Below are 25141 nucleotides of genomic sequence, written 5' to 3' on the forward strand. Positions count from 1 at the left end.
ACTGAAATTGCAGTGTCGGGCCATGGGCCGAGGATAGCTTCCTCCGACCGTAGTTGTCTGCCAACGCTGGCTAAGAAACTGTCTAGCGTCCTTCGCTCCAGCATATATGCTGGGCAGTCGCACAGTACGTGTTGCAGTGTTTCGGGCATCTGGCAGTGTACACAATCGGGGTTGTTCGATTGGCCGATGAGGTGTGCGTAGCGACGGGTGAAAGCAACGCCGAGCCGAATCCTGTGTAGCAATGATGTTTTGCTCCGTGTAAGCTTCGGGGGCAAACAGAATTTACCGTCTGGGTCAATCGTATGTAGACGTCTGTGAATATTATCAGAGTGGGCTCTGTAAGCCTTTGTAAGGTCCTGCATGAGTGCCTTGATCATGGAGTTGGTGTCAGGTCGCGAGTAGGCAATCCGTACTTCATCAGAGGAAGAGGAGGCCGATCTTGCCTCACTGTCAGCGAGTTCATTACCAAAGACACCACAATGGCTAGGCATCCAATGAAAGGTAATCACGTGGCCACTTAACTCGGCACTGTGACAAAGTTCGACGATTTCCAGCACGAACAGATAGTATGGTCCTTTCTTTAAAAAGTATTTTAGCGCCTGTAGCGCTGATTTGGCATCGCACAATATCGTCCATTTATGGGGTGTCTGCGTTCTCATAATACGGACAGCCTCTCGTATTCCCGCAAGTTCTGCAGCCGTAGATGTCGATTTGGGGTCTAATCGAAATCGTTGAGTAATTCCAAGTTGTGGGATGACAAATGCGGCCGTTGTGGCAGATGGCGTGACCATCTGGCGTGATCGGTATATACTTGTACAGTCCCACTATATGATGTAAATATATGGGACAGGGTGAGCTGCTTCAAGCCAATGGAGGAAACGTGAGATTTCTTCCTAATTCCGGGTATCTAAAGCCTCACTAGTGGTCTTGGCAATGTCCATGGAGGTGTCACGGGGATGTGGGTGGCCTGGAATCTTGCAGGTACAATGCTTGCGTGACATGCAAGAGCTTTAGAAAAAGCACATTCAAGGTTGGTGCTTGGAAGTGTTGACAGTGGATGGTGTGAGTGTCTGGTTAGCAGGCGAAGATAGGTTGGCACAGGTTCACAACACCTGTATATGTCGATAGGACAAGCCCGTGCTTCCGCTATTGTGCCCTTAGTTGACGTGCAGCGTGGCAAGCCAAGACATATTCGTAGTGCTTGTGCCTGAAAGCTCTCCAGCGAGCGTATACAAGAGGACCCCATGTTAGATAACACAGGCATGCTGTAGCGTATGTAGCCCACAAAAAGTGCCTGGTACAAAGTTCAAAAATTCTCAAGAACACTGTTATATTGTCAAGCACTATCCTCTTTCATATCTTTCGTCAGTCGCTAACAACTGGAGATATTCTAGAGGACTTTAACGTTGAAAGAAATCATCCCTATATTCAAATCAGGTAATAAAACAAACCTATGTAATTATCGCCCAATATTATTGACATCCATCCTATGTAAGATTCGGGAACACATCATTGTATCAGGCGTTGCGAAGGATCTAGATAATAATATTTTTTTTACTAACCAGCAAGGGTGCAGTAAAGGCCTCTCGTAAGACACTGAACTACTCGAATTTACTAAACAACTACTAGATAATATGGAGGAGAACTTTTAAACAGACGGCATGTTCTTTGATATCTCAAAAGCATTTGATTGCGTCGCGCATTCACGTTTAATAGCTAAAATGACTTCCCTTAACCTCAACTCAACAACATCATGAATATGGAATATTTTGTCACCTAGCAAGCAGTTCACATTTGTAAACGGTCGCTCGTCTCCACTTAGCGATGTACTCTTTGGTGCACCTCAAGGTTGCGTCCAGGGCCCGTTGCTGTTCCTCATTTACATTATTGACCTGACACCTAACATTAAATCAACAACTCGCTTGTTCGCAGACGACTGCATTATTTACCACAAAATACGTTCATCTGTAAATAAGGCAGAACTTCAAGGTTGACTCGATTATGTAACCGCTAGGTACACATCATGGAAAATGTCACTTAACATTGATAAATGCGAGGTAATGACATTCAGCCGGAAAACAATGTGACTGTTAGACTTACTTACTCAACAATTATTTAGTGTCTCATGCGTGTTCATACAAATACCTTGATGTGCATTTCACGAGTAAACATCTGCCGGTCCACTCACATACAAAAATTAACAGCTAAAGCATCATGCGTAATCTCCATGGAACTCCAGCCACAACCCGTAAGGTCACCTATCAAACCTTCGTTCATCCGCAGCTCGAATATGCATCACCCATTTGGTCCCCCCCCCCCCATTAGGCTTATGTAATAAATTCTTTTGAGATGGGTCCAAATTATGCAGCACGCTTCATTTCCAGGAACTGCAACTGTCAGTCGAGCCCATCAAACAATAAATCATCGCTCTCTCTTCTTAGATTGCAATCACGGAGAATACTCGCACTAATCCGCCTATTTTGCGTGATAGTATCTAATGCCAGCCATTCAACGCTGCCACTTGTACAACCTGACCGCTCCATACTCCGTTTAAACAACCATGTAAGCCTCCAACGCATTTCTGGTAGAACCTTACCATATAATTCATCCGCCTTGCCGTAGACTATCACCCACTGGAATGGTCTGCTGGAACACATCGTCAGCATTCGTAATTCACCTCGTTTTAGGGCTGAAGTAAGCGCCATATTTTCTAGTTACGAACGTGTCGGTAACTATTGTATAACGATGTTCTTTCGTTTTAGTGATCGGTACTAACCGTCAATAAGCGTTGTATAATCATGTTACTCAAGCTACCGTCCTTGCCCTATCATTGTAATCCCCCCTAACACAATGCTCCGATGCTTGGAGCCTGTAAGGTGACTTGGATAATAATAATAATTATAATAATAATATTATTAATAATAATACGTATAAGCCTCGTATTGCAGCTGCATATCATTAGGTCAGGCAGAATGCACGCCATGTAACAAATGCATAGTTAACGGTACAAGGCAGTTAAATAGGTCTGAGGAAGAAACAAAAGTTTAGGATGCATACAGGAATGCTAGAAAGAATATATATTGTGTATCTGCATAAAGTTCTCTAGGTGACCATGTGACCACCGCGTTTAAAAGGGGATGCCAATAAATCATAATTTATCGCTACCATTAGCACGTTATCGTGCCACTTGTCAGATCAAGCTGGCTACGCTACTATGTTACCGCCACGTTAAAAAGGGGATGTCAATAAATTATCTTCATCATCATCATTAGCTTCGTATTGTGCCAGTTGACTTGTGATGTGAGGTGTGCGCCACGTAGCGTCCATACGTGCACCCTTTGCATTGCAGTTGCATATTATTACATCAGGTGGCACACCATGTAGAAGTTGCATAGGTAGCGATACCAGTTAGAGACGTTTCTTGGAAGAAAATATTTATTTTATTTATTTATTTCAATACCCTAAAGGCCCAATGCGGGCATTACATAGGGGGGGATTCATCAAAGAAAACTTACAAATATACAACACAGGTTATAAATGGCTGAATACAGAAATAAACGAGTTAAGAAGCCAGGTACAAGTTATTAAGAAAGAAACAATGGCTAGGAACAGGAACTGGAAAATTGCACATGTAGCAAATTCCAAAAAAAGAACAAAATGCACCTTCAGAAGTTCCAAAACATGGCATCTAACATTTCACGCAACAATACGGCCGGCACGCACAAAAAAAAGAAAAAGAAAAAAAAAGAAAAAAAGAAAAAAAAGAAAGGAAAAGAACAACGACGCACATCATTTTACGTTGGAAACTTCCAAGTATGACCAAAGAGCTATCTGAAATGATGATGTTTCAGCGATAGCCGCAATGCTAGAAGGAAGCGAATTCCACTCTTCGGTAGCCAGGACCAAAGGTGAGTATTTGAATCGTTCTGTTCGGGCGAAGATGGGTTTAATCTTCTTCATATGATCTACACGAGCCGATGTGTGCGCCGCCGTGAGAAGATGTGAACTTGCAAATGGTGTGTTATTATGGTAGAGAGTGTGGAAAAAGGATAATCGGCTGAATTTTCTGCGCATGACCAGAGGCGGGAGATTGAGCGATATTTTCAATGATATTACACTTTGATATCGAGAGTAACGGGAAAGGATGAATCGTGCAGCCTTGTTTTGTGCAGCCTTGTGCAGCCATGAGGTGCGGAAATATTGAGGCAACGAGAGACATGTATAGCATACATTATTAATTCAAGCAGGCTAGATGACTGCCACCATCCCTTTTAAATGAGAATGTCGTTAAATAATAATCGGCATCATTAGCATCGTATTGTGCCACTTGATATACGATGTGACGTGGCACCGTGTAGCACCGTTACGTAAAAACTTTGCTTATAGCAGTTGCATGTTTATTGTAGCTGACCCTGGTTAACTTAGGCAGGCTATGTGACTATTTCTCACCGATCCGTTTCAAAGGGGATGCCAATGTACCATCAATATCAACATCATCGTTATCATCATCATTAAAAGCAACTTACCGTGTCACGGGTCAAAGGATGTGACATGTGCACCATGTAGTCTGGATACCTGTGGTAATTCTGCGTTAAAAGTTATGGCACTTTTTCACAAGGTACGAACCGCTGCTGAAGAAGCTAATCGTACGTAGAGCTAAGGGCGCGCCTGCAACCAGGGAACAGTGGGCTCAGCAGACATTGAGCAAGCAGAGAGCAGGACAAGCCGCAGCATAAAACGCCGCTCGCCATCGGCGCAGGGCGGACCATTCAAATAGTTCGCGTGAAAAACAACATGAAGAGACTTCGCCGCGACGACCTTGTAGTGCGTGGTGCCCAAAATGTAGCTCCTAAGGAGCCACTCCTTCAGTTTAGGTTGTGACTGTACTGAGTGTACCAGGCAGACCTGTGAGTTTCTTTAGGGTGATGCACACTGTTTAGCCGTAAGAAACATAAGAGCATAGTTCCCTTTGCCCTACGGCATTCCCACAGACGTGTCACGAAAACTCAGCTTATCTTTTTTATACGAGGTGAACATTTTTTTAGTTCTACGGAATTTTTTAGGAATCGCCTGTGATAGGTAGCATGACGCTTGTCCTTGCGGTGGACTACTGGAAGAGGCGTACATCACTAAAACGAGAAATTGAAACACACATTCATCTAAATACCGGGTAATAGGTCCCCAGCGGCTAGAGGCAAAATAAATTGGTTCGTTGACAGGGGTACGCCAACATTTTGCAGCAACGAATCTGCTCCAAGTGACTGGGGAAGGAACCATTGATTGCATCACTTTGCGCAGTGCACCAAGGTTTGTGACAATGTTGATGTACGTCAGAGGAGCCGCTGCAGGATGCGGATGACGGGACACTGACGCAGCGTCGGCAATTTGTTTCCCTATATCCCACCGAATAGTGGGTGGCAGATAAAAAGTAGTTGGAAGGTAGGGCTACTTATTAGCAAAATGTACCAGTGACTTTGCAACGCACCTGCCATGCAGCAGACGGGTTGATTGGTCCCATACGTCGGCCACGCCTGCGAAGTTATATTTCGCAAGGAGGCAACGCACCAAGAACGGCTGTCTTCGGAGCTATTTCTTGCCGTAGTTCTGATACAGATTGATCTCACATGCTACGCTGCTCGGGCATTTAAAAGCGCCATCTGAAAGACGTCATCGTCAATGTTTTTCATGATGTTCATTGTATCAGATTCGGGTATGAATGTACTGACTCGTCTGCAGAGGTTATGAACGTGTACTATATACGTTGCAAGTGATTCGACCGGCTGAGCTGGCCACTCGTGCAAGCGCTATTCGGGGCGCCATTGTGGTAGGGCGGGCCCGTCCAAATTATTCGACCTGTGGAGGCCTTGAATGAGGGCTGCCTTTAATGCAGACCAGGCTGTAATATCTACCTCGCGAGTGTTTAACCACAGGCTACAGACCGTACAAAAATAGAAAATGAAATTATTTAGTGGTGTCATACGTTCAGTTGCGGGCACTTACCTTGTAGTATGAAGAGAGCAAATCCTCTACAACACTGGATCTCACTGGTGAGAGACCCCGGAGCCTATGATGGGTGGTGACGGAGGCGGGCAGGTAGTTGCATCGTTAGGCATGGCGGGCTGTAGTGTAGGTTCGCGTCACTCATTCGTTCGTGCCAAGCAGAAGCTCGGCAGTTGAGCCCCCAGCACCTGCACCAGGTGAAAGCACGTGTACTTTCCTCTCTCTCTCTCTCTCTCTGTATATATATATATATATATATATATATATATATATATATATATATATATATATATATATCGCATGCACTACATGAACTCATTGATGTTTTGCAATACGACGGTTTTCTAGGGATCAGGTGGGTCTAACCTCCATATTCAGAAATGCAACTTAAGTCGAAGCCCATGCTTGACTTGATTTAGATGACGCCTGGCGTTAACGTGCCCGAAGACGCTCACTGCGTTTCCTTCGGCGCGTTCCCAATAGGCGTCACTTATATTAAGTCAAGCATGGGCTTCAACTTAAGTTGCATTTCTGAATACGTGGGTAAGATTCGGACAGAAGGCCTTCCGGCTCACACAAGGCCTGATTCGTATTCTTTTGGCGCCAATGGTTGCACGTGTGCGCAGATGAAGTGCAACTTAAGTACAACACAACTTTAAAAAAACCATGTGTTTACGTGCCTACATCGAAACGCAACGTAACTGATATGATTGGTTTTAACACACGACCGAGGGGCACCATTCTATTTTATTTATTTACAAATGTATAATTATATCTCTGCTAGGAGTACCTTCGTCAATGTTCGGAAGACGACTTCCAGGATACCACCGCTGCGCCAAGTATAAAATTATTTCACGCAGCCATTTGTGTTTGGAAACTACACACTACATACATATGCATGGTTTTTCTTTGCACGGAATGCTCATGTATGGAGATACACTATACATTATTTACATTATTCTGAATTTTTTTGCTAGCATGGGCGCATCGCACGACGGAACTGAACCAAACATGCAGTTAGGCGATCACCCTGGTTCGCTGGATTGTTCTCCTTTAAGCGGCCATATAATGACGTATGTAGACGGTGGCTACCTTCGCTACAAGTTCTCTGAATGCAACAAAGAAGAAATTCGCCATGTACTGAGGTAAGTACCTGATATACTTGTAGCCCATACGTAAATTCAGGTGCGATTTAGCAGCGAATGCGAAAGAAACGCATTAGCGTAAAATCGCATCTCTTTAAGATCGTGGATCCTTTACTTCTTCGTTCCTTTCTTTCGCTCTCTTGGATCCAGGGGCCGTGTAACGTAAAACTATTCCAATATGTTTTTATTCCAATCTCCTGATGTTAAATTTGCGTAACCGCCAACGCAAGCATCGGGTGGTCACCCGCAGGGTTGTCTGAACAAACCAATCAAATGCTGCCCTCGTTTATAGGAGGTGACCTTTGTTTGCTTGAAAAACGAATAACATTGCCTGTACTTAGCGGCTTGTCGTATCTATTTGGCTCATAAGAAGCGAGGAGCATGCTCAAGTCGAGTGGATTAGATGAGGCTGAGCCATTGCACTGAATATCGATAACCGTATGAAGAGGTCAGTGGCGGAGTCTGCGATTGGTCCGCTTTCTCTTACTTAGCTTGCGGTGGCTTGTCGGCGATCACGGCTGCATGCAATGGAAACATAAGAGTGATGCTAAAACGGATCATCAGCAAAGAAGAGTTGACAGAAAGAGGTCATAAACGTGCCAAAAGTGTCTGAAAATGTTACACGGTCACGCAGGAAGTTCTATTACCTGCAAATAAACCTATGCTCTCCAACAGGAGCGCGTAGCCAGTGACGGAGCGCTCAGCGTCAGCCATTTTTTATTCCTTTCGGAACGGGGCAGCCTGCGGCTATTCAGAAGAAAATTCACTTTTTTCCGGCATAATAATGCGTCTTTAACGCGTACGAGTCACTTTGACGCGGTAAGTTTTTGGGGTTGTGTGACGTCTCGTGAGAGGCAGGTGAAGTGGGTGCAGCCCGAAAACTGTTCACGAATAGCCGAGGGCTAATGACAAAAAGGCGTCGAATCAGAAAACTATTTTTGGTTTGTTCGGTCAAATTATGCATAAGTAGTGAGTACACGTCATATCAGATGGGGAGGTACCATGGTTTTCGTGACGTCGCGTGACAAACAAATGAAGTGATGGTGGCCTGAAACAATTTTGGACCAATCGCGGTGGGTTGATTGCAGAATTGGAATACAAAAGTTTGGAATAGTTTTACGTTATAGCGCCCCATGATTCAAACTGCGTTCACCTCGTTCGAAAGCAGGATCTCCCTCGGCACAAGCCTTGCCTGTTCGAGGAGCGAAGTGCACTTTACGGTGGTCATAAGCAGACCACCTGCCATTAGAATGAATGAATGAATGAATAAATAAATAAATAAATAAATAAATAAATAAATAAATAAATAAATAAATAAATAGACGCCCTTCTAAGGTCTTTCATCCCCTCTCTGAGTCTATCACTTGACCGGCTTCCCACACGTCACACATATACACGTTTTTGCACTTTGTCACTCTTAATGCTAACGAATTTATATTCAATCAGAACGACTGGGAAAATATGGCTGAATGAGATAGAGATAACTACAACAACTATCTTTCGATTCGTTTTCCCGGTTTCTCGAGATTTGAGCGAAAACAGAAGCCAGAAGATCACGTGACAAGACATTAGGCTAAACCGCATAGACTTGGCATATATTTTTTTCGTTTTTCAACAAGTGACAAGTTGCGCGCCAGCTAAATAATATATTTGCAATAAGTTGCTCTAAGGTTCATGGGGCATTATTATAAAAAAATGAAAACTAGAACAAAATGTGGAATCCTTTATGCGGGGAAATAATATAAGGCTAAATACTATCTAAAGTGCTAAACTAATCTAGCTCACCCGAAAAAGCTCCTTAATGTTAATGAAATAACCACTGCAACATCAAACAAAACCTAAATATAATTTGTCTTGAACCTAGTATATTACAAGTTTTTGGTCCTCTATTGGTCGAGAGCCTTTATGAGCGCCATTTTTACATCACTTCTTGGTAATAGTAAGGGATTGTAGACTTGATACGTGCATCATTTATTATTGCCCGCCACGGTGGCTTAGCGGCTATTGTGGTACGCTGCTAAACACGACGTCGCGGGATCAAATCCCGGACACAGCGGCCGCATTTCGATGCAGGCGAAATGCAAGAACACCCATGTCCCGTGCATCGTGGGCACGTCCGACATCCCCTGGTTGTCAAAATTAATTAAAAATTCAACTGATTAATTAATATTGCTTGGTTCATTTATTTCCTTTACATGCAGCAAAAAACAAACAGTAATTATCTAAAAATAGCAAACAGGACAAACAAAGCCACAGAAAAATATTCCCTTACCAGCCTCCAAGTAGACAAGTTTCTGTGTACAACATATTAAATATTCTTCGATAGTAGCTTGAAAATTTTTCCGGTTTTAAAATATATGAGTACTTCTCAATACTAGCCTTTCCTAGGAGTGTTCCCTGATGACCTTCAAGAAAGCAGCAAGTTAGGCAGGGCAGATGTAGTACATTAAGGTACAGGAATGATCCGCCATGTTCTACCCTTTCTTAATATTACAATTATGTAATTGAATTTTCGAATTTAAGTGAACTGATTAGATTGACCCTGAACCTTCTTCCCTTCCGTCGTGGCATACACGTTTGCGGAAGCGACTTATTTTTGCCATTTCTGTGCAGTGGTTGCAAGGAATAAACAACAAACATTACGCTTTGAGTAAATTGAACACTACGCTTTCCTAAAGTACATCCATTTCACGTCTGACTGAAATGCATCACTTCAGATGATTGCTTTGGTGAAGGCAGGGCCGTGTTGGACGGGACGTTTCAAGTGAGGCGTTTCGGTGCTAACTGCGACAGATCCTGTTTTGTGTCTGTTGTAATGCTTGTAATGTAGTTAGAGCGGGTGATTCAATATTTTTAATGAAGAAAGGTAGCATGATTGACTACAGTAAATGAATATTTCATTACTAGGTAATTATGATGGGCCACTATATACAGAATGTACAGAGTGATGCTCCCACCTTGACTTTCTTTTTGTGGAGTCTCCGGAACGTTTGCATAAAATTATGCACATTTTACAAATTTATCGTCAGTCGATCGTAACTCGTGACTGAAGGGGATAATGTTTCCATCTGGACAGAACACCACCTTAAAAGACAGATTTGTGAGCTGAATAAAAGTGTTGATTTATTCTTTTCGGGGCACACTTTACCGTACAATTCTCTGGCTGTGCCTCTTGCATTTCGTGGGACAAGGCCACAGGAGAAAGTATGCTCGCTCTTTAGACAATGCAATAAATCTTAGAACTGCATCTATATGTGTAAAAACAAGCGGATTTCCTCACTTTAGAAATTGTTCTAAATAAATATATTGCTACGTGTCGCTTTTTCTCCCTTTACAGCCTCCGTGGAAGTACCTGTTGGGCAATCAATGCAAATAAGTCTTACGCTGTCAATGGTGTCTACCCAGGCGCACTGCTCACTCCGGGACAGTACTGCAGCATGCTGTATAAGAACAAAGATATTATGTACAGCTTAACGGTAGGTCTGTATACTGAATATTCTATTTAGAGTACAACTGTTTACTCAATATTTTAATACGTTTTACTTCAGATGCAACGGCTGCTTCATTATGAAGGTACCAGATATCGTTCACAGAAATTTCACGCCGGTGCTATCTCACTGTTGATGTTCGAACACTTGTGCATATTTTGAAAGAGACATACACGTAGGGTCTAAAACAATAGCACATGTTATGGACCTTACGATCGTAACGTTGTGTTCCATCAGATCTTTTGTTAATTGCAATGTTAAGCTAAGACCCCTGGTTCTCTGTTAACGGGGATCCCTTCGTGTCTCGCGCATGAGTGCAAAATTATGCACGCATGACGGCTTTCGCATTAATCCATTCAATGAAGTCAGCATCGTGCTGTCATCCCCGCTAACTTGACTCAATGCGAGCATGGAGAAATGCGAAATACATGTTTTATGACACCGCAATTTCCCGAACAAAAATTGAAATCGTCAGTGGGAGTTGTGCAGAATGCATACGGCGAATGCTTCCTTCGCACTGAAACATTTGTTCAACCTTGTCTTGCGCCCGTTCATTAAATTTATGTCTACACGTTTCGCCGTTCTATCATACCACCGAAACATTTACATCGCTCGACTGCGCATGCGATTCCTCGCAGTACGCAGGGCTTGCGTTAACTCGCATGGCCTGATTACGCCCTTCCCTCTTATTCTCCACTGTAATTTCGACTACACGATGTGCTCACTCAACCGTACCGCTGCCTTCCTATCACTCATTTCATGACACTGTGGTTCTTCCAAAGCTTCTGTGTCATCTTTCACTTTCTCATATATATATATTTCTCTAACACTAAAATGGAAATGGCTATGCATTTTTTTCTTCCAGGATAACGCTAAGCTGCTGCTCATCCCTTATAGAAGCACCCACCATAAGCTCCACAACCATTTTGTATCGATGCGAAACGGTCTTAGCGTGTTAGCGCCAGCTAACAAGGCATTTCGCAGTCTCTTCTTTCTGGCCTCGTTTGCGGCGTCATCAAAAAACAACCTGCGTCATGAGGCTAGATTTCCACAAACTTGTCTTGGGGCGAAGACAAAGCTCGACGAATTAGCTGATGCACATTTTTTAAAAATTTTTTTTGAGCGAGTGAATTACTGCGGTCCTTCTTTCATTCGCAGAGGTTTAATTTTATGGCGATAGGCGCGTACTCCACAACACATCGTAACGATTCGAATATATCGATGACAAAGGTTTGTCCCTGTCTTCCTCTTTTAGCAACTGTTACCCCGTTGAGACGCCCTGCGGCACTGTATTGTCTTGGCGATAGGCTTAGTTTATTCGATGCATTAACTTTGTGATTGGCTCAGAGAGCGAGGTGTCTTCGCGGAGTATATTAAAACAGTCATAAAGCCATCTTTGAGCCCAGTTGTTACCGTCCAGCGGTAGTACTTGTGGCATTGTCGTCAAAGAAATGCTCACATTACACACACAATTTCTCACCTTAAATAGACTTCTTGATCCATATGGTAGCATACTGTAGCACCACAAACAAGCCTTGGTCCGAAAAAAAAAATGCTTTATTCAAAACTGGCCTTCGGAAATAAAAGTTGATTCATTCCGTGACATAAAACTGGCTCCGCGCTGAGTAGGATATATATATATATATATATATATATATATATATATATATATATATATATATATATATATATTAGTTATGTCATCATCGTAATAACCAACATTATCATCATCACAAGCCTATTTTATTCCCACTGCATGACGAAGGCCTCTCTGTGCGATCTACAATTACCCCTGTCCTGCGCCAACCAATTACAACTAGCGCCAGCGAATTTACTAATTTCATCAGCCCACCTAGTCTTCTGCCGTCCTCGACTGCATTTCCCTTTTCTTGGCACCCATTCAGTAACCCCAATGGTCCACCTGTTATCTCACCTACGCCCTACATCACCTGCCAAGCTCCATTTTTTTCTATTAATGTCACTTAGATTATCGGCTTTACCCGTTTTCTGTGATCCACCACCGCTCTCTTTCTTTCTCTTAACGTTATGCCTAACATTTTTGGTTCCATCATTCTTTTTGTGGTCCTTAACTTTTGCTCAAGCTTCTTTGTCAGTCTCCAAGTTTCTGCCCCATATGTCAGTACCAGTAAAATGCACTGATTGTACACTTTTCCATTCAATGACAATGGTAACCTTAAAAACATGAGCTGATAATGTTTGTCGTATGCGCTACAAATCATTTTTATTCTTCTGTAAATTTCCTTCTCATGATCCGGGTTATTTGTAAGTGACCGAGGTTTGCGTGTTCTCAATTTGTTAACGTCCCCCTATTTCTCGGCTGGCATAATGTTTGCGCTCCTTTAGTTCTCTGGGACCCATGCAGTCGATAGACAGTTCGTATTGAAGACCGCGAGTTTTTTGAAGCATTATCTCTCCCCCATTTTTGATTAAATGGACCGTTATTCCATCTTATCCTGCCGCTCTTCCTCGTTTCATATTTTGCAAGGCCTATTCTAACCTAATCGATACTTATAAAAGGTTGTCTCTGCCACCTGTTCACTCCTACTTGCAATGGAGGCATCGGGGCTGCTCTGGGTACTTTACAGGTCGGTATAGAATTCTACCACTGCTTTTACTATACCTTCGAGATTGCTGATGATATTACCCTGCTTATCTTTAAGTGCCTACATATTGGTTTGTCCTATACCAATTGCCTTCCCACTGATTTCAGGCTGCGTTCGTTTCTTACGGCTTCTTCAGTCTTTTTCACGTAATAGTTCACATTATCACTTATTTTCGCTTTCTTGATCAGTTTTGACCGTTCCGCGAATTATATTTTATCTGTAGAGTTCAACACTTTTATTCTGTGCCAGTTATTAAGCCATTTGCTACTTGGGAGAGCTTGCCTAATGGTTGCCGTGGTGCTTTGCCTCCCACTTCAATTGCTGCCTCTGAAGTTAGACTAGTTACAGTTTCATTCATTACCTGCATCTCATCTTCATCTCTCTGTTCTAAGGCTGCATATCTGCTTACAAGTAGCAGCCAGAACTCGTCTGCTTTTACCCTTACTGCGTCTAGGTTGGCTTGTTTCTTCCTGACCAATTTTACTCTTTCTTTCTTCATATTGAGGTGTATGCTAGACCTCACCAACCTTTGATCACTGCACCGTTACTCTACCTAGCACATCACCACACTTTTCTATACTGAAATCAGTACAAATTATGAAACCTTATTCATTTCTTGTTTCACCATTAGGGCTTTTTCAGGTCCAGTTTCTGTTGCAACGCCTGCTGAAGAGCGTGTTCATTACTCGCTGCTTAGTCCTTACCGCGAATTACACCAGCATCTCTCCTCTAGCGTTCCTAGAATCGACGTCGTAGTTGCCAGTTTCTTGTTCACCAGCCTGATCTTTCCCCACATTTGCAGTGAAGTCGCCCATTACTGCAGTTTACTAAGTTTGTACTTTTTCATTGCTTATTCAACATCTTCATAAAACTGAAATAATTCATCATATCATGACTGGACGTTCGAGCATAGGCTAGCACTATCTTTATTCTATACCTCTTATTGAGTTTGATTACGGATATTGCTACTCTCTTATTAGTGCTGCAGAATTCGTCAATGTTACCCGCTGTGTCCTTAAGCATTAGGAATCCTACCCCGTACTGCTTCTTATTTAGGAGATCTCGATAGCAGGAGACATCGCCGTTAGTCAGCATTGTAAAAGCCTCACCAGTTCTCCTAATCTTACTAAAGCCGATGATCTCCCAAAGTACGCCTGATAGCTCCTCAAAGAGGTCTGCTAAGCTAGCGTTCTTCTACAGAGTGCGGGTGTTAAGGGTTTTCAGGGTCAGTTACCATTGAGATATGCATATAAAAATTAGTCATCAAAGCTTATTTCTTATTCTTCTGGAAACGCTGCTGGTGATGTAAGTTGCCTGTGACTAATTGCCATAGATAAGCAAGCACATGCACCACTTCTCGAAATCAGCTTCGCTCAGCAGCGCAAGCGGGGAGGTGTTCAACCTTCCGCTTCTTAGAAGATAAAAACACCAGTGTTGCTGCTGTGAAGTCGTGCGCATACTACAATATTCTCCCTAAATGGATGTTGAAGGTATGGACAGTGAACGTCATGCTGCAAGCCCCGATAATTTTCTTTTATTCGCACCTGATGTACTAGTGATGTGCGAGGCCTTCAACACCACGAGTGGTGGTTCTCATCACGTCAGCATTTTGACATGCCTGTAACGGCCGGGACGCTGTTCCTGCTGCACTGTAGCTGCCTTGCATAGAGCTTTACTCCGGTGTGTCAGCCAGGCGTATATTCAGAACGCTGTGCAAGGAGCTTCAGAACAGCGCTAAACCTCGCGACCAATAATGCTTCATCCTTAAAGCGAAACTGCCCCATTGCTGTCTAGCCAAATATGCAAACTGTAATGAGATTTGTAACTGTAAACACACGCACGTGCATATATAGAATGTGAGAATCTATTTTGACTCAGCAACAAGCCAACCTTTCGTAAATACAAACCTTCTGCATTATATGCTTTTGGGTAAGCAACTACAGAAAAATAGGAATATGCTTGCGTTAGAGCGTAAATTACACCAAGTTACCAATCATGCTTAGCTTTATGTGCCAGTGACACATTTTTTAATAACGTTCCAGGCAGAATATAGAAAGTTAGGCTATTTATTATTTATTATTCTTTCAACAATGGCGCACTTGAAGCTGTGTTAGGCAACAAATAAAAAAACAAAACGACATCTAATCGGATCCATCAGTTTCTGTAATGATTCTGAATTATGCTATTCCAACCAAAAAGCGACAAGCGAAATCTGAGACATTTTCGGTGATACTTTAGGAGCATTTGTATGTAAGTAGCCTCTCGTGCCGCTGCTCATGCTTTCGTCGTCACCATCGTCTTCCACACAGGTTCCATCGCCCTCATCATTTCAGCGTACAATTTCTTTTCTGTCGCCGTAATGGGGAGGCCATAATAGGGACTTTTAGCGTGTCCGGTATCCGGGAAAGCGCGGGCGGTTTTCCTGTTTAGCGGGGGCGTAAAGGTGAGCGGCCCGATCGGTGGCGCCAGCTGGTGGCGCAAAGCTCAACCACACAACCACAGAGCTAATTACTGTATTCTGCTTAGCTGCTGGGGTAAATATTCGACAGTGGCGTAATCGTGTTCATAATTACGCCGCTGCCAAAAATTTGCACGAGTGGCGAAGCAGGATATGGTGAGTTACTGCAGTTTTAGCTATGCGTTTGTCTGGTAGAGCTCTACAACAACAGGCGGCTTCACCACTCACGTTTACGCCCCGACCATCCGGTAACCCGCCCAAACCACTCCCGTTTACCGGATTAGCGTACAAGCTAAACGTCTCTAATGGGGAGGCCGCGTTTACGGAGGTATTAGCCATTGCTTAAGGGGGTATGAGCAATTCATTGTCTTAGGTGACGGTTACGTGTAATTTTGAAGCAATTTAATTTTGAAAGAGCACGAGCGTCAATGAATGGCGGATGCTTCTGACCTCGCCGCCAAGCAAACTCGAGACATCGAACGTCTGTCACTTCATTAGGAAAAACAAAGACGTAACCAATAATTGTGAAAGACTTTCATGTAACGTCTCGATGAACCCAGTGATAAATACACTGGGGCCGCAGGTCTCAGATTCGACAGTCAATCATATGTGCGGAGTCATATGCTTCGCCGCAGATTTTTTTGTTACAGTAACAACTTCGAAACGCGTTTTCTTTATATGCTCATTAAATATGCCTACCAACGACACTTAAAGCACGCTAGTCCGTATTGTATTTCGCGCGCAAACAGCATCTTCGCAATAATGCGTTTACAACGAATGTGCCGGTAAACATTATAGCTGTATTACAATAAAATGGCATATAATTGAATGTGAGGCTATTACAGCTTTTTTGATGCAATGCTTGAGTTTGCTTTTGTAGTTTTTGATACTATATTCATCGTTACTTCACCGGAACTTTAGCTACGGGGGATGTATCAATGCGTCAATTAGAAAGGACATTGTTGTTATTTCACCATATGTGAACCGCTTCATATAAAGTGGTGGAAATAATTGGGGTGGGAGGTAAAAGGTACGCATGTGATACGTTCACAAAGACCATTTCGTAGAAAACTACCGTTTTAGCTCTGCCATACGAGCACTGTAGCAATTTCTTACGATCGTCCAATGCGGGCGTTAGTACACGTGCAATGGGTAAGCCTGCATGAACACGCCAGCTGTCGTAAACTGCACAAAGGCTGTGGCATGGAAAAGATATAGAACACGCTTGAAATAATTTGCTTTCCGGTCTAGGCCTGAGGGGTCGTGCCCGCTGCAATTAATAGTTTTGTAAGAAAAAACGTAAACTGCACTGAATTTGTTTATTTTGTTTATCTTATAGAATGAAGGACTAAGACGGTACTGCAAAATGAGGTGCTGTGCAGCTTTCTCAGAGATGAAACATAAATGCGCTCTTCACAGAATGCTCGATTACATGCCGTGTAAAAATTTCATGACCCTGGTCGAACTTTCATCCAAGCACTTTTTTTTGCGAGGATCAATAATTCCCTGTAACGTAGGTACTTACGCACAAAGTTCCACTAGAACGTTAAGAAAATATGCTATATTCGTACTGCAACATTGCTACCTAAAGGAGGGATACTTTATCTTGCGGGCCGTACTTTCGATTAAGACCTGAGATATGTTTATGCCCTTACAGTGGGCGAGGCGTGAGGGGTGTCGACACGTGTTCTAGTAAGAAAATATAAAACTCGAACCAGTTCTAATATTTGTTTCTCTCTCTAGTTTTTCCCCACTGATAATACACATTAATACGGGAGAGCTTAGCAACGTTAAACTTGGAGATGAGTGAAACTAAGCTGTTGCTGAAACGGTGGGAAAATATGATTTCAAAAATTAGGTGAGGCCCTTAAGACTCCATCCTAGGTTCAGAAATAAATTTTTTGGTGTGAACGTATCTAATTGAATCGCGTTTTATTCAGCAGGGTACATTGTAGAGCTGTGTAAACATTGTCCAGACGGCCATCGAAGGTATTTAAATAAAAAAACGCGATTGAAATCCTTCAAATAGTTATGTTTATGCAGAAGCATGGTGTATAGAGGCAGTTGGTAACTTATCTATTGAGATAAGATAAGGTCTCGAAATCTAGACATACGACAAGTGCTGAGGATAAAAACTGAATGCCGATAGGTATGGCTCATTGCAAAAGGCAAACTGACAGCATGGAAGAACGCACCGTTAAAGGAAATATATGTCAAGATAAAGGGAAACAGGTCATTAATCATTAGGGTCACGCATTTCCATTCATCTTAATATCATCAATTTTTCATCCAAAAACATGGCCAATGGCTTGCTGGTACATGCGCTTCTTCGCCATGAGATCTGCAAACACTCGGTAATTACGCGCGTGCAATGAACACAAGGTTTGCCTGACTACTATGCGAGAAGTAGAACTGGAAGGTCCCAACGCATGTATGACTGTGAAGTCCGAGGAGGCATTGCTTTTTTGGTGCATTTTGTGACAGCGGTCACACAGGTGGCCACTTAGATCTGCAGTCATTTCGCCTACGAGTGGAGCACCCCATTACGGCGACTCTTGTGCAGAACTTCCTGTCCGCATCCCACTTATCGCATCCTATGCTCATCCGGCATGATAGCCCAGTGGCCATTGACACTGTGCTGCGGAGCTCGAGGTTGCGGTCCTGATGCAGTCGGCAGTGACTGTACTGATGCTGGCAAAACGCGAAAGCTTTCGCGCGCGTAGGTTCAATATGTCATCTACTAATGTCAATATGTCAATCTACTAATATGTCAATATGTCAATCTACTCAACATGTCAATATTTCAATCAATATGTCAATATGTCAATCTACTAATCAATCTTAATCACCCTGTTTACGAGATGGCAGCTGCTCCTTGAAAGTCCAGTAAGCTTGTACGGTGCTCACGACACTTTGTGCGGGAACTGTCTTTGTCCTCTTGGTTAGCTGGTGCGAGAAAAGGGGCTTGCACCATGTTAACGCGATCTTGAGTCGATTGTGAGCCTTCCCCGAATCTACCCGTTCGCCAAAATTGAAAGGACCATTCAAATATCCTCGCGATCTTTCGCAACCCAAAAACGTAGCATTGATTGTACTAGACGGCCCGTAGTCGCTTTGTGTGTGCCTCAAAGCTTTCCCCTATGTATCGATTAGCGATCCCCGGACCTATACGTATCAAATTGCTTGCTACTTGATAGCTCCTTGTAGTGAATTAGATTTTTTAAGTTATGCAATGGATTACTTACTTTTTCATTTTTAAGGCAAAGTGTTTTAAAATGCTTTTGCCAGTAATCAGTGCATGACACCAGTTACTGTATTGTCGAGGCAAGCTGTAGCAAACGAAGCCGCTTTGAACGTTTGAATTCATCAGGAAATATAAGAAAACACCGGCGGTTGCCCCACGCGGCAGTCTCGCGAATGCATATGCTCAGACGCAAAAAAGTACAGGCATTGCCTATTTTTTTTTCTCATCCTATTCCTCCAGATTTTTGCCGACGAATTTTACCGGCCAAACTATAGCACAATAATGATGGACATTTTGTACCCTGAAACCAGGAAATCTATCAAAATTTTTTCTGCCTCTAATTGGCCATATCAGGAGTACTTTGTAATTGCCCCAGCAACCAATTGAATAGATGACGAGGACGCGAGCATTATGTCATTATGTAACCACGATCTCCACTGGAATATTTTTTGCGTCTTAGAAAACTACTCTCCCATCTAGCGCTCACAGCGAGCATGTTTTTGATGACATTACAAATGTCTTCACGAGAAAAAGAAAAATTATAGCCAACAAAGAAAAGACAGTTCTAGAACGTTTCTTAGTGAAGGGAAATAAAATCTGATGGGTTGCCGAGGGTGTATTGACAGAGCCTATCAAGCTACTGCTCTTTGGTATAAGTGGGCACGTTAGTAATGAGTCTGGAGGCAAATAGCGCACAAGAAATTAATTACATTTTAGAACTTGTTCACTTACTTTTGTAGGGAAGTCATTGGTCACAGTAACCAATTATATTTTTGAATTAATATTCGCAATTAGAATTCGTTACGTTTTCTGTAGCAGGTAAAAGTCTGGTAATCACACAAACATTTCGAGGTGCTTGCTAATGTTTTAGCGAGAGCCCTTTTGTCCAAAATATTACCTTCAATAGTGCAAATACCGAGAATGGCATGTGTAGCTTCTATGGTCTGCTGACATTAATAAGCATGTACGTAGGAATCTAATGAAATTTGCGTCCGTTATCCTCCGCGTCAAAACAAGGGAACGAAGGCCGTCCCCTAATGTCGTCAACAGTTGGGAGACTTCTTCAAGTCATTTGTTTTTTTTTCACTAAGCGTATACGCGCAAAACACTTCGTATTAGCCCTATCGAGTGTCGCTAAGGGCATGTCACATAGATGCAATGCAATGAATGTTGTAAGAAATACGGTGTGCGTTTGTATTATCAACTCTTGAAAGCTATATACAAGCGGGAATTTAGGTATGAGATTACATCAAGAAGCCTTCTTGCAATAATAACCACCCTGTTCTAAAATTCTGTAACGTCAAATTATCAAAGTACTCGTCTAAGAAGGCTAACAAGTTATTGTGAGGCATAAAATACTATAAATCGTTCCCACTTGTTTCTTTACTGCAGGCTTCGAATTTGCTTCTAGAAATGATACCACAACTATTGGCAGTCGACGCTTGTCCTCTTCACTGGAGTTCTCATCCAGTATGAAGCTTCTGTGTTGTTACCTGAAGATGTTTACTGCCTAGTGTAATACATGAATTCTTTTTCCTTCATGATATTGTAGTAATGAAGAAGGGGTGTTCGCATGAATATACTCGCACTGTATTGATGGTAGGGATATGATGACCTCTATCCCAAGAAAGCACCTTAGTGAAACAGTTTTTATGCCCTTGGTACAAAAATAAATAAAAGGTTATGCTGAAGAATGATTGCACATTATATTTTTCAGGTTTGCTTTCAAGGTGTCTGCAGACGAAAAAGAGACATGATCCTTTACTCCAGGAGAAAGGGCAAACACGCAATTCTGCGATAATTTTTTTTTCAGAATCCAGAACTCTCAATAACGAATACAATAATAATTAAAAAATCGCCTGCAACGTACACGATATATGAACTATACTTTAATGTGTATCAGTACCTTTCTTTTCCAGTAATGGAGGCTGGGTTACGCACGTGCATAATGCATATTTCGAAAAGCCTCACTTGAAGGCATGACAAGTGCAACACGAGGCCCATTGAAAGCGCTAAATTGAGGAGAGTGCTTCAAAAATGTAGTTGGTGAATAAAATTATATGGTTTCTAATGTGGCCTTCTTAACAGCAAGCTGTTGCCTATCAACGAAAAGCGAATTAGACCTGTCTAAGTTTTCTAGCTTCTATGCGAAATAAAGATATTTATATTCATATATTCCTAGATTTCTTTTATTCTGCAGCTATGAAAAAGAGATTGTTAACAATCGGATTCCTTCATGAAAATGAGGAGAAAAGGGAGGAAATTACTTCTGCTACCAAAGCATACATATTTGGGAGGTGCTTCAGCAGGCAGTTCAGAATCCTATAGGTAATTGCAAAGGTGATCACTGTACTTTAGCGAAAGGGCGTCAATTGAATAGCCGAAATCAGAAAGGCTATAATTTTTACAAAGTGGTTTATGAAAATAGGTAGCCAAGTGTGACACTCACGAACAAAGCAGCGGAAGAACGCGTGTTGTCTTGCGCGACTGGTGATAAGGTGCGTTTTATTCAATAGGATTGAGTTAAATGCCTGTAAACCGTTAGGGTGAGCTGTCTTGCTCGCAAACGTTCTCACCATTGCCGCTGCCTCCTAGTAATTTACACTCAGATTGCTTCCAGCTTGCTCGCACCTTGCACAGTAGTCAGAACATTGCGAATACCACAGAGCGGCACATAGGACACCCCCCGTTGTAGACAGGAGGTGGCGGTCACCTAAACACTAACGCATTCGTTTTTCATTGAATATGTTCGCCCCCCAAGAGCGACAAATTCCTCTTGACCTTCGATCCCGTTGGATAGCTCTTCTTAGTCAGGCAGCTAGAAAACTTCGAGTGGCTAACCATAGAAATGAATTAGATGGTATCGGAACAATCTAAAAAAGCACAATAAAAAGAAACAAGGCTGTGTATAGCGCATAGTACATCTTTTACACGAGTAAGGTTTAACTTTATGAAAGACGTGGCTGTATATATAACATAACGACGATGCAGCGGCGATATAGCAAAACATTATATTTTAGTTTGCCCATTGAATGTTCGCTTCTGGTAGGTGTCACACATATGAGGTATGCGGTACCTTCTAGAGATCTTTTATATTTCCTGCACACGCAAATCATTTAATAAGAAACCAACAAACAAAAACACGAAGGACAACACAGGCGAAATTACTTGTACTGCCTAATTAAAATAAAGAAACTATAATTTACCGGAATTGAAAGTGGATGGAAAAACAACTTGCGGCAGGTGGCGAATGATGATGATGATGATGTCCTTGATGAGTTTGGCGCTTATTCACTCGCGGCGATTGGCCACGAGTCAGGCAGACTTCGCCTATGTGTTCAGAAAATGTAGGTAAAAATCTATAATTTTGTTACATGAATTTAGACGAGGAAAAATCGAAAGGGTTCAGTAGGCTGTCATGCTATGAGGAGGAAAAAAAGAAATAATTATCTATAATATATAAATGAGGCAATAGAGGAAGAATGAAACGAATGATACGGTCATCAATGAAATCGGTTTGAATCAATAATAATTTTTTCTAAGGCGAATCACACATTCCTGTGTGAGTGCTCAAGCACATACGCTCCGAAAGACAGTAGTACCGGAGTGTTCAATGGCAGGCCAAGCTGTCGTACTCTAATTTCTAATGTGATTTTCTTCATGGAGGAGAAACGCCGGCATTCCAGTAAGTAGCGCTCAATTGTCTCTGATGCATTGCAAAAATGGCACAATGGAGATCCAGACCAGATTGGTGCATGTAAAAATTTAGAGGTGGGACTCTCTCAGATCCTTCGCATCGTCCTTCTCATCGTCCTTCGATCGTTACCCACCTGCGGCAACTGTTTTTTCCATCCAATTTCAATTCCATTGCTTTATAACTTCTTTATTTTAATTAGTCAGTACATGTACCTTCACCTGTATTGTTCTTCTAGTATTTATTTGTAGGCTTCTTATGATATGATCAACAAATATCGGGCCCCTCGGTTAACTCCCTTCGTTCTCGTTCTGTACACGTAAATGTTACAACTGTTTAACAACCCATTAAGTACAATGAGAACATAGTGTTATGGGTTTACACATAAATGATACTATTGAAATAGATGTCTCATAATAAAAACAAAAGCAAGTGACATTAATATTTTTTTTCGTTCTTTTAAAGGTTCATTTTTCCTCAACTTGTAGACTTCATACCAACAGTTGAGGCTGCATTACTTGTACATAATTCATACTTTTTCATTTTAGCAGACAGAGTGCCATATGGGCAGCCCTCAAAAGAGGCGTAAAACATTACCGAACGTTAACCAGCCCCCTGAGCCGCCCAGAAAATGCTCACGACTGAAAAACCAACGTACGGAGCACTGTCCGAAATAGCGCAAACGAGTGTTGTCACAGCATGTTACGACGCTCAATCTCCCTCTTGCCAACACCTTTCAAGTCACCGCCGCCGCCACTAAACCTCCTTTCTCCCAAACTCTCCGCCATATTCATAGCCACTCCCATGGCTATCGTGGCGTGGCCACCGCTATCACCGAAGCCTCTCTCCCGTCGCTGTAGTGCAAGGAGCGAAAGCGAGGGGAAAATGCGATGCAGCAAGCGAGAAATAAATAAAAGAACTTGGGAAGGGAAATAGAACCGCAGGGAACGCAGCAGGAGGCACTTGGGAGATTTGGTGCTTGTCATTGCGCTTTATTAAGTGTGCTCGTTCCTGCGGTGCTGTGAAGACAATTGGTGAAATACACACAGCGTCAATAGTTTGTTTCCGAAGGAGAAAGGCTTCCGTGTCTCATACCCACAATCATCTGTAAAATTTGCGCGGTACAAAAAGTCACCTGAGCGCGTCTCGACCAGACTAGCGTTCGTGCCACTGTTCGCGCGTTCGTCGTCTTCTTCCACTACTGGATCCGATGCCGGCGATCATGCTAACAAAGGCAATATTAATTAAAATAGCGTTAGTGCAGGCACTAGAACACCCAACCTTCGTAGGGAGTCAAACCTCGAGCTTATGTGGAAGTCGAACTCATGACCTTTTCGGCTAAGGCCAAGGCAATTGAGGGCGAGTTACTATAAACTTAAGACGCTCTAACCCACGATATTTAGTGGCCGTCGCACCCTCGACCTTTTGTTGGAGTCGAACCTGTGGCCTTTGGTATTAATTAGAGCGAAACTATTTAAAACGGTTAAGTAAGGCGGTGCCAAATAAGGCACTCGAATCCGCGACCTTTGTTGGATTAAACAATAACAAGTAACAACGCATTCGATTGAGAATCGCACGTAATTAATGTATCTTAAGGGCGCAGGCTTTTTTTTCGCCTTCACACTTTTTTCATATGCTAAAGTGATGGTCGATTTTATTTTTTAGCGGACAGGCAAATGCGATCTATGCAACACACGTTCGCAACTTGACAAGGAAAAACTATTGGGTTGTGTTAACATAACCAATGGGGAAATTATTGCCAATTCGCTAAGCTTCAGTCAATGAATATTTCCTCCGAATCGACGTTAACGAATAATAAAGTGGCATTTGGACATTTCAAAAATATATCGTCGCATGTTTTGGACACTGTTAGCGACACGTTATTGGCCTTTCAGGGCTTAAATTGGAGGGTTCTCTAGGGAGCCGGGCATTTTGTTGACTTCGGGTAAGCAAGGGCTTACAGCGGGGTAGGGCAGGCGGCCAGCGCAAACAAAGAATAACGGACTCCAGGAGAGTTTGGAAACACAGCCTAAAATGGCCGCATGACCCTTTCGGATACATTCTAAAAATTTTATGTAAAAATCGAAATGATTGGCGTTTGCTCTACTAACTGTTTGCTCTACTAACTGGTGCTGACTTTAAAAAAAATGAATGTGACAGCATTTGAGAGCGCGACACTCAGGTTGCGATATCTTTACATTATTTCCATTAGGTCTATGACGATGTCGTTTTCGATATTGTTAACTCCTTATCGGCTGTTCCTCGTAAGGGCTTATCCAAATCCTTAGCCTCACTATCACTTTATGGCGAATACATATCACACTGCCTCTGCAGTGGCAATTGCGCTATGCGACTCTGACACCACGCACGCCTTCAGGCGACTGACAGCCAAACTTCCGAAGCGAAACGGTTTAAAATATGAATGCTGGCGATTGATTTTGCTTGCCTTGCTGGGTAGCATTAAGCAACTGATACCTCTGTGGAATTG

General features: G+C 42.6%; 1 long non-coding RNA gene across 1 annotated transcript in view; it reads right to left on the reverse strand.

Annotated features, from left to right (window-relative positions):
* Window positions 1-25141, reverse strand: part of LOC135907623 (uncharacterized) — a 290002-nt gene that overhangs the window by 98942 nt on the left and 165919 nt on the right. The window contains exon 2 of the long non-coding RNA XR_011508947.1: window positions 6001-6188. This is a non-coding gene — a long non-coding RNA (uncharacterized lncRNA). The remainder of the gene's footprint in view (window positions 1-6000; window positions 6189-25141) is intronic.

Source organism: Dermacentor albipictus, chromosome 10 (assembly GCF_038994185.2).
Source record: "Dermacentor albipictus isolate Rhodes 1998 colony chromosome 10, USDA_Dalb.pri_finalv2, whole genome shotgun sequence".
Taxonomy (NCBI): Eukaryota; Metazoa; Arthropoda; class Arachnida; order Ixodida; family Ixodidae; genus Dermacentor; species Dermacentor albipictus.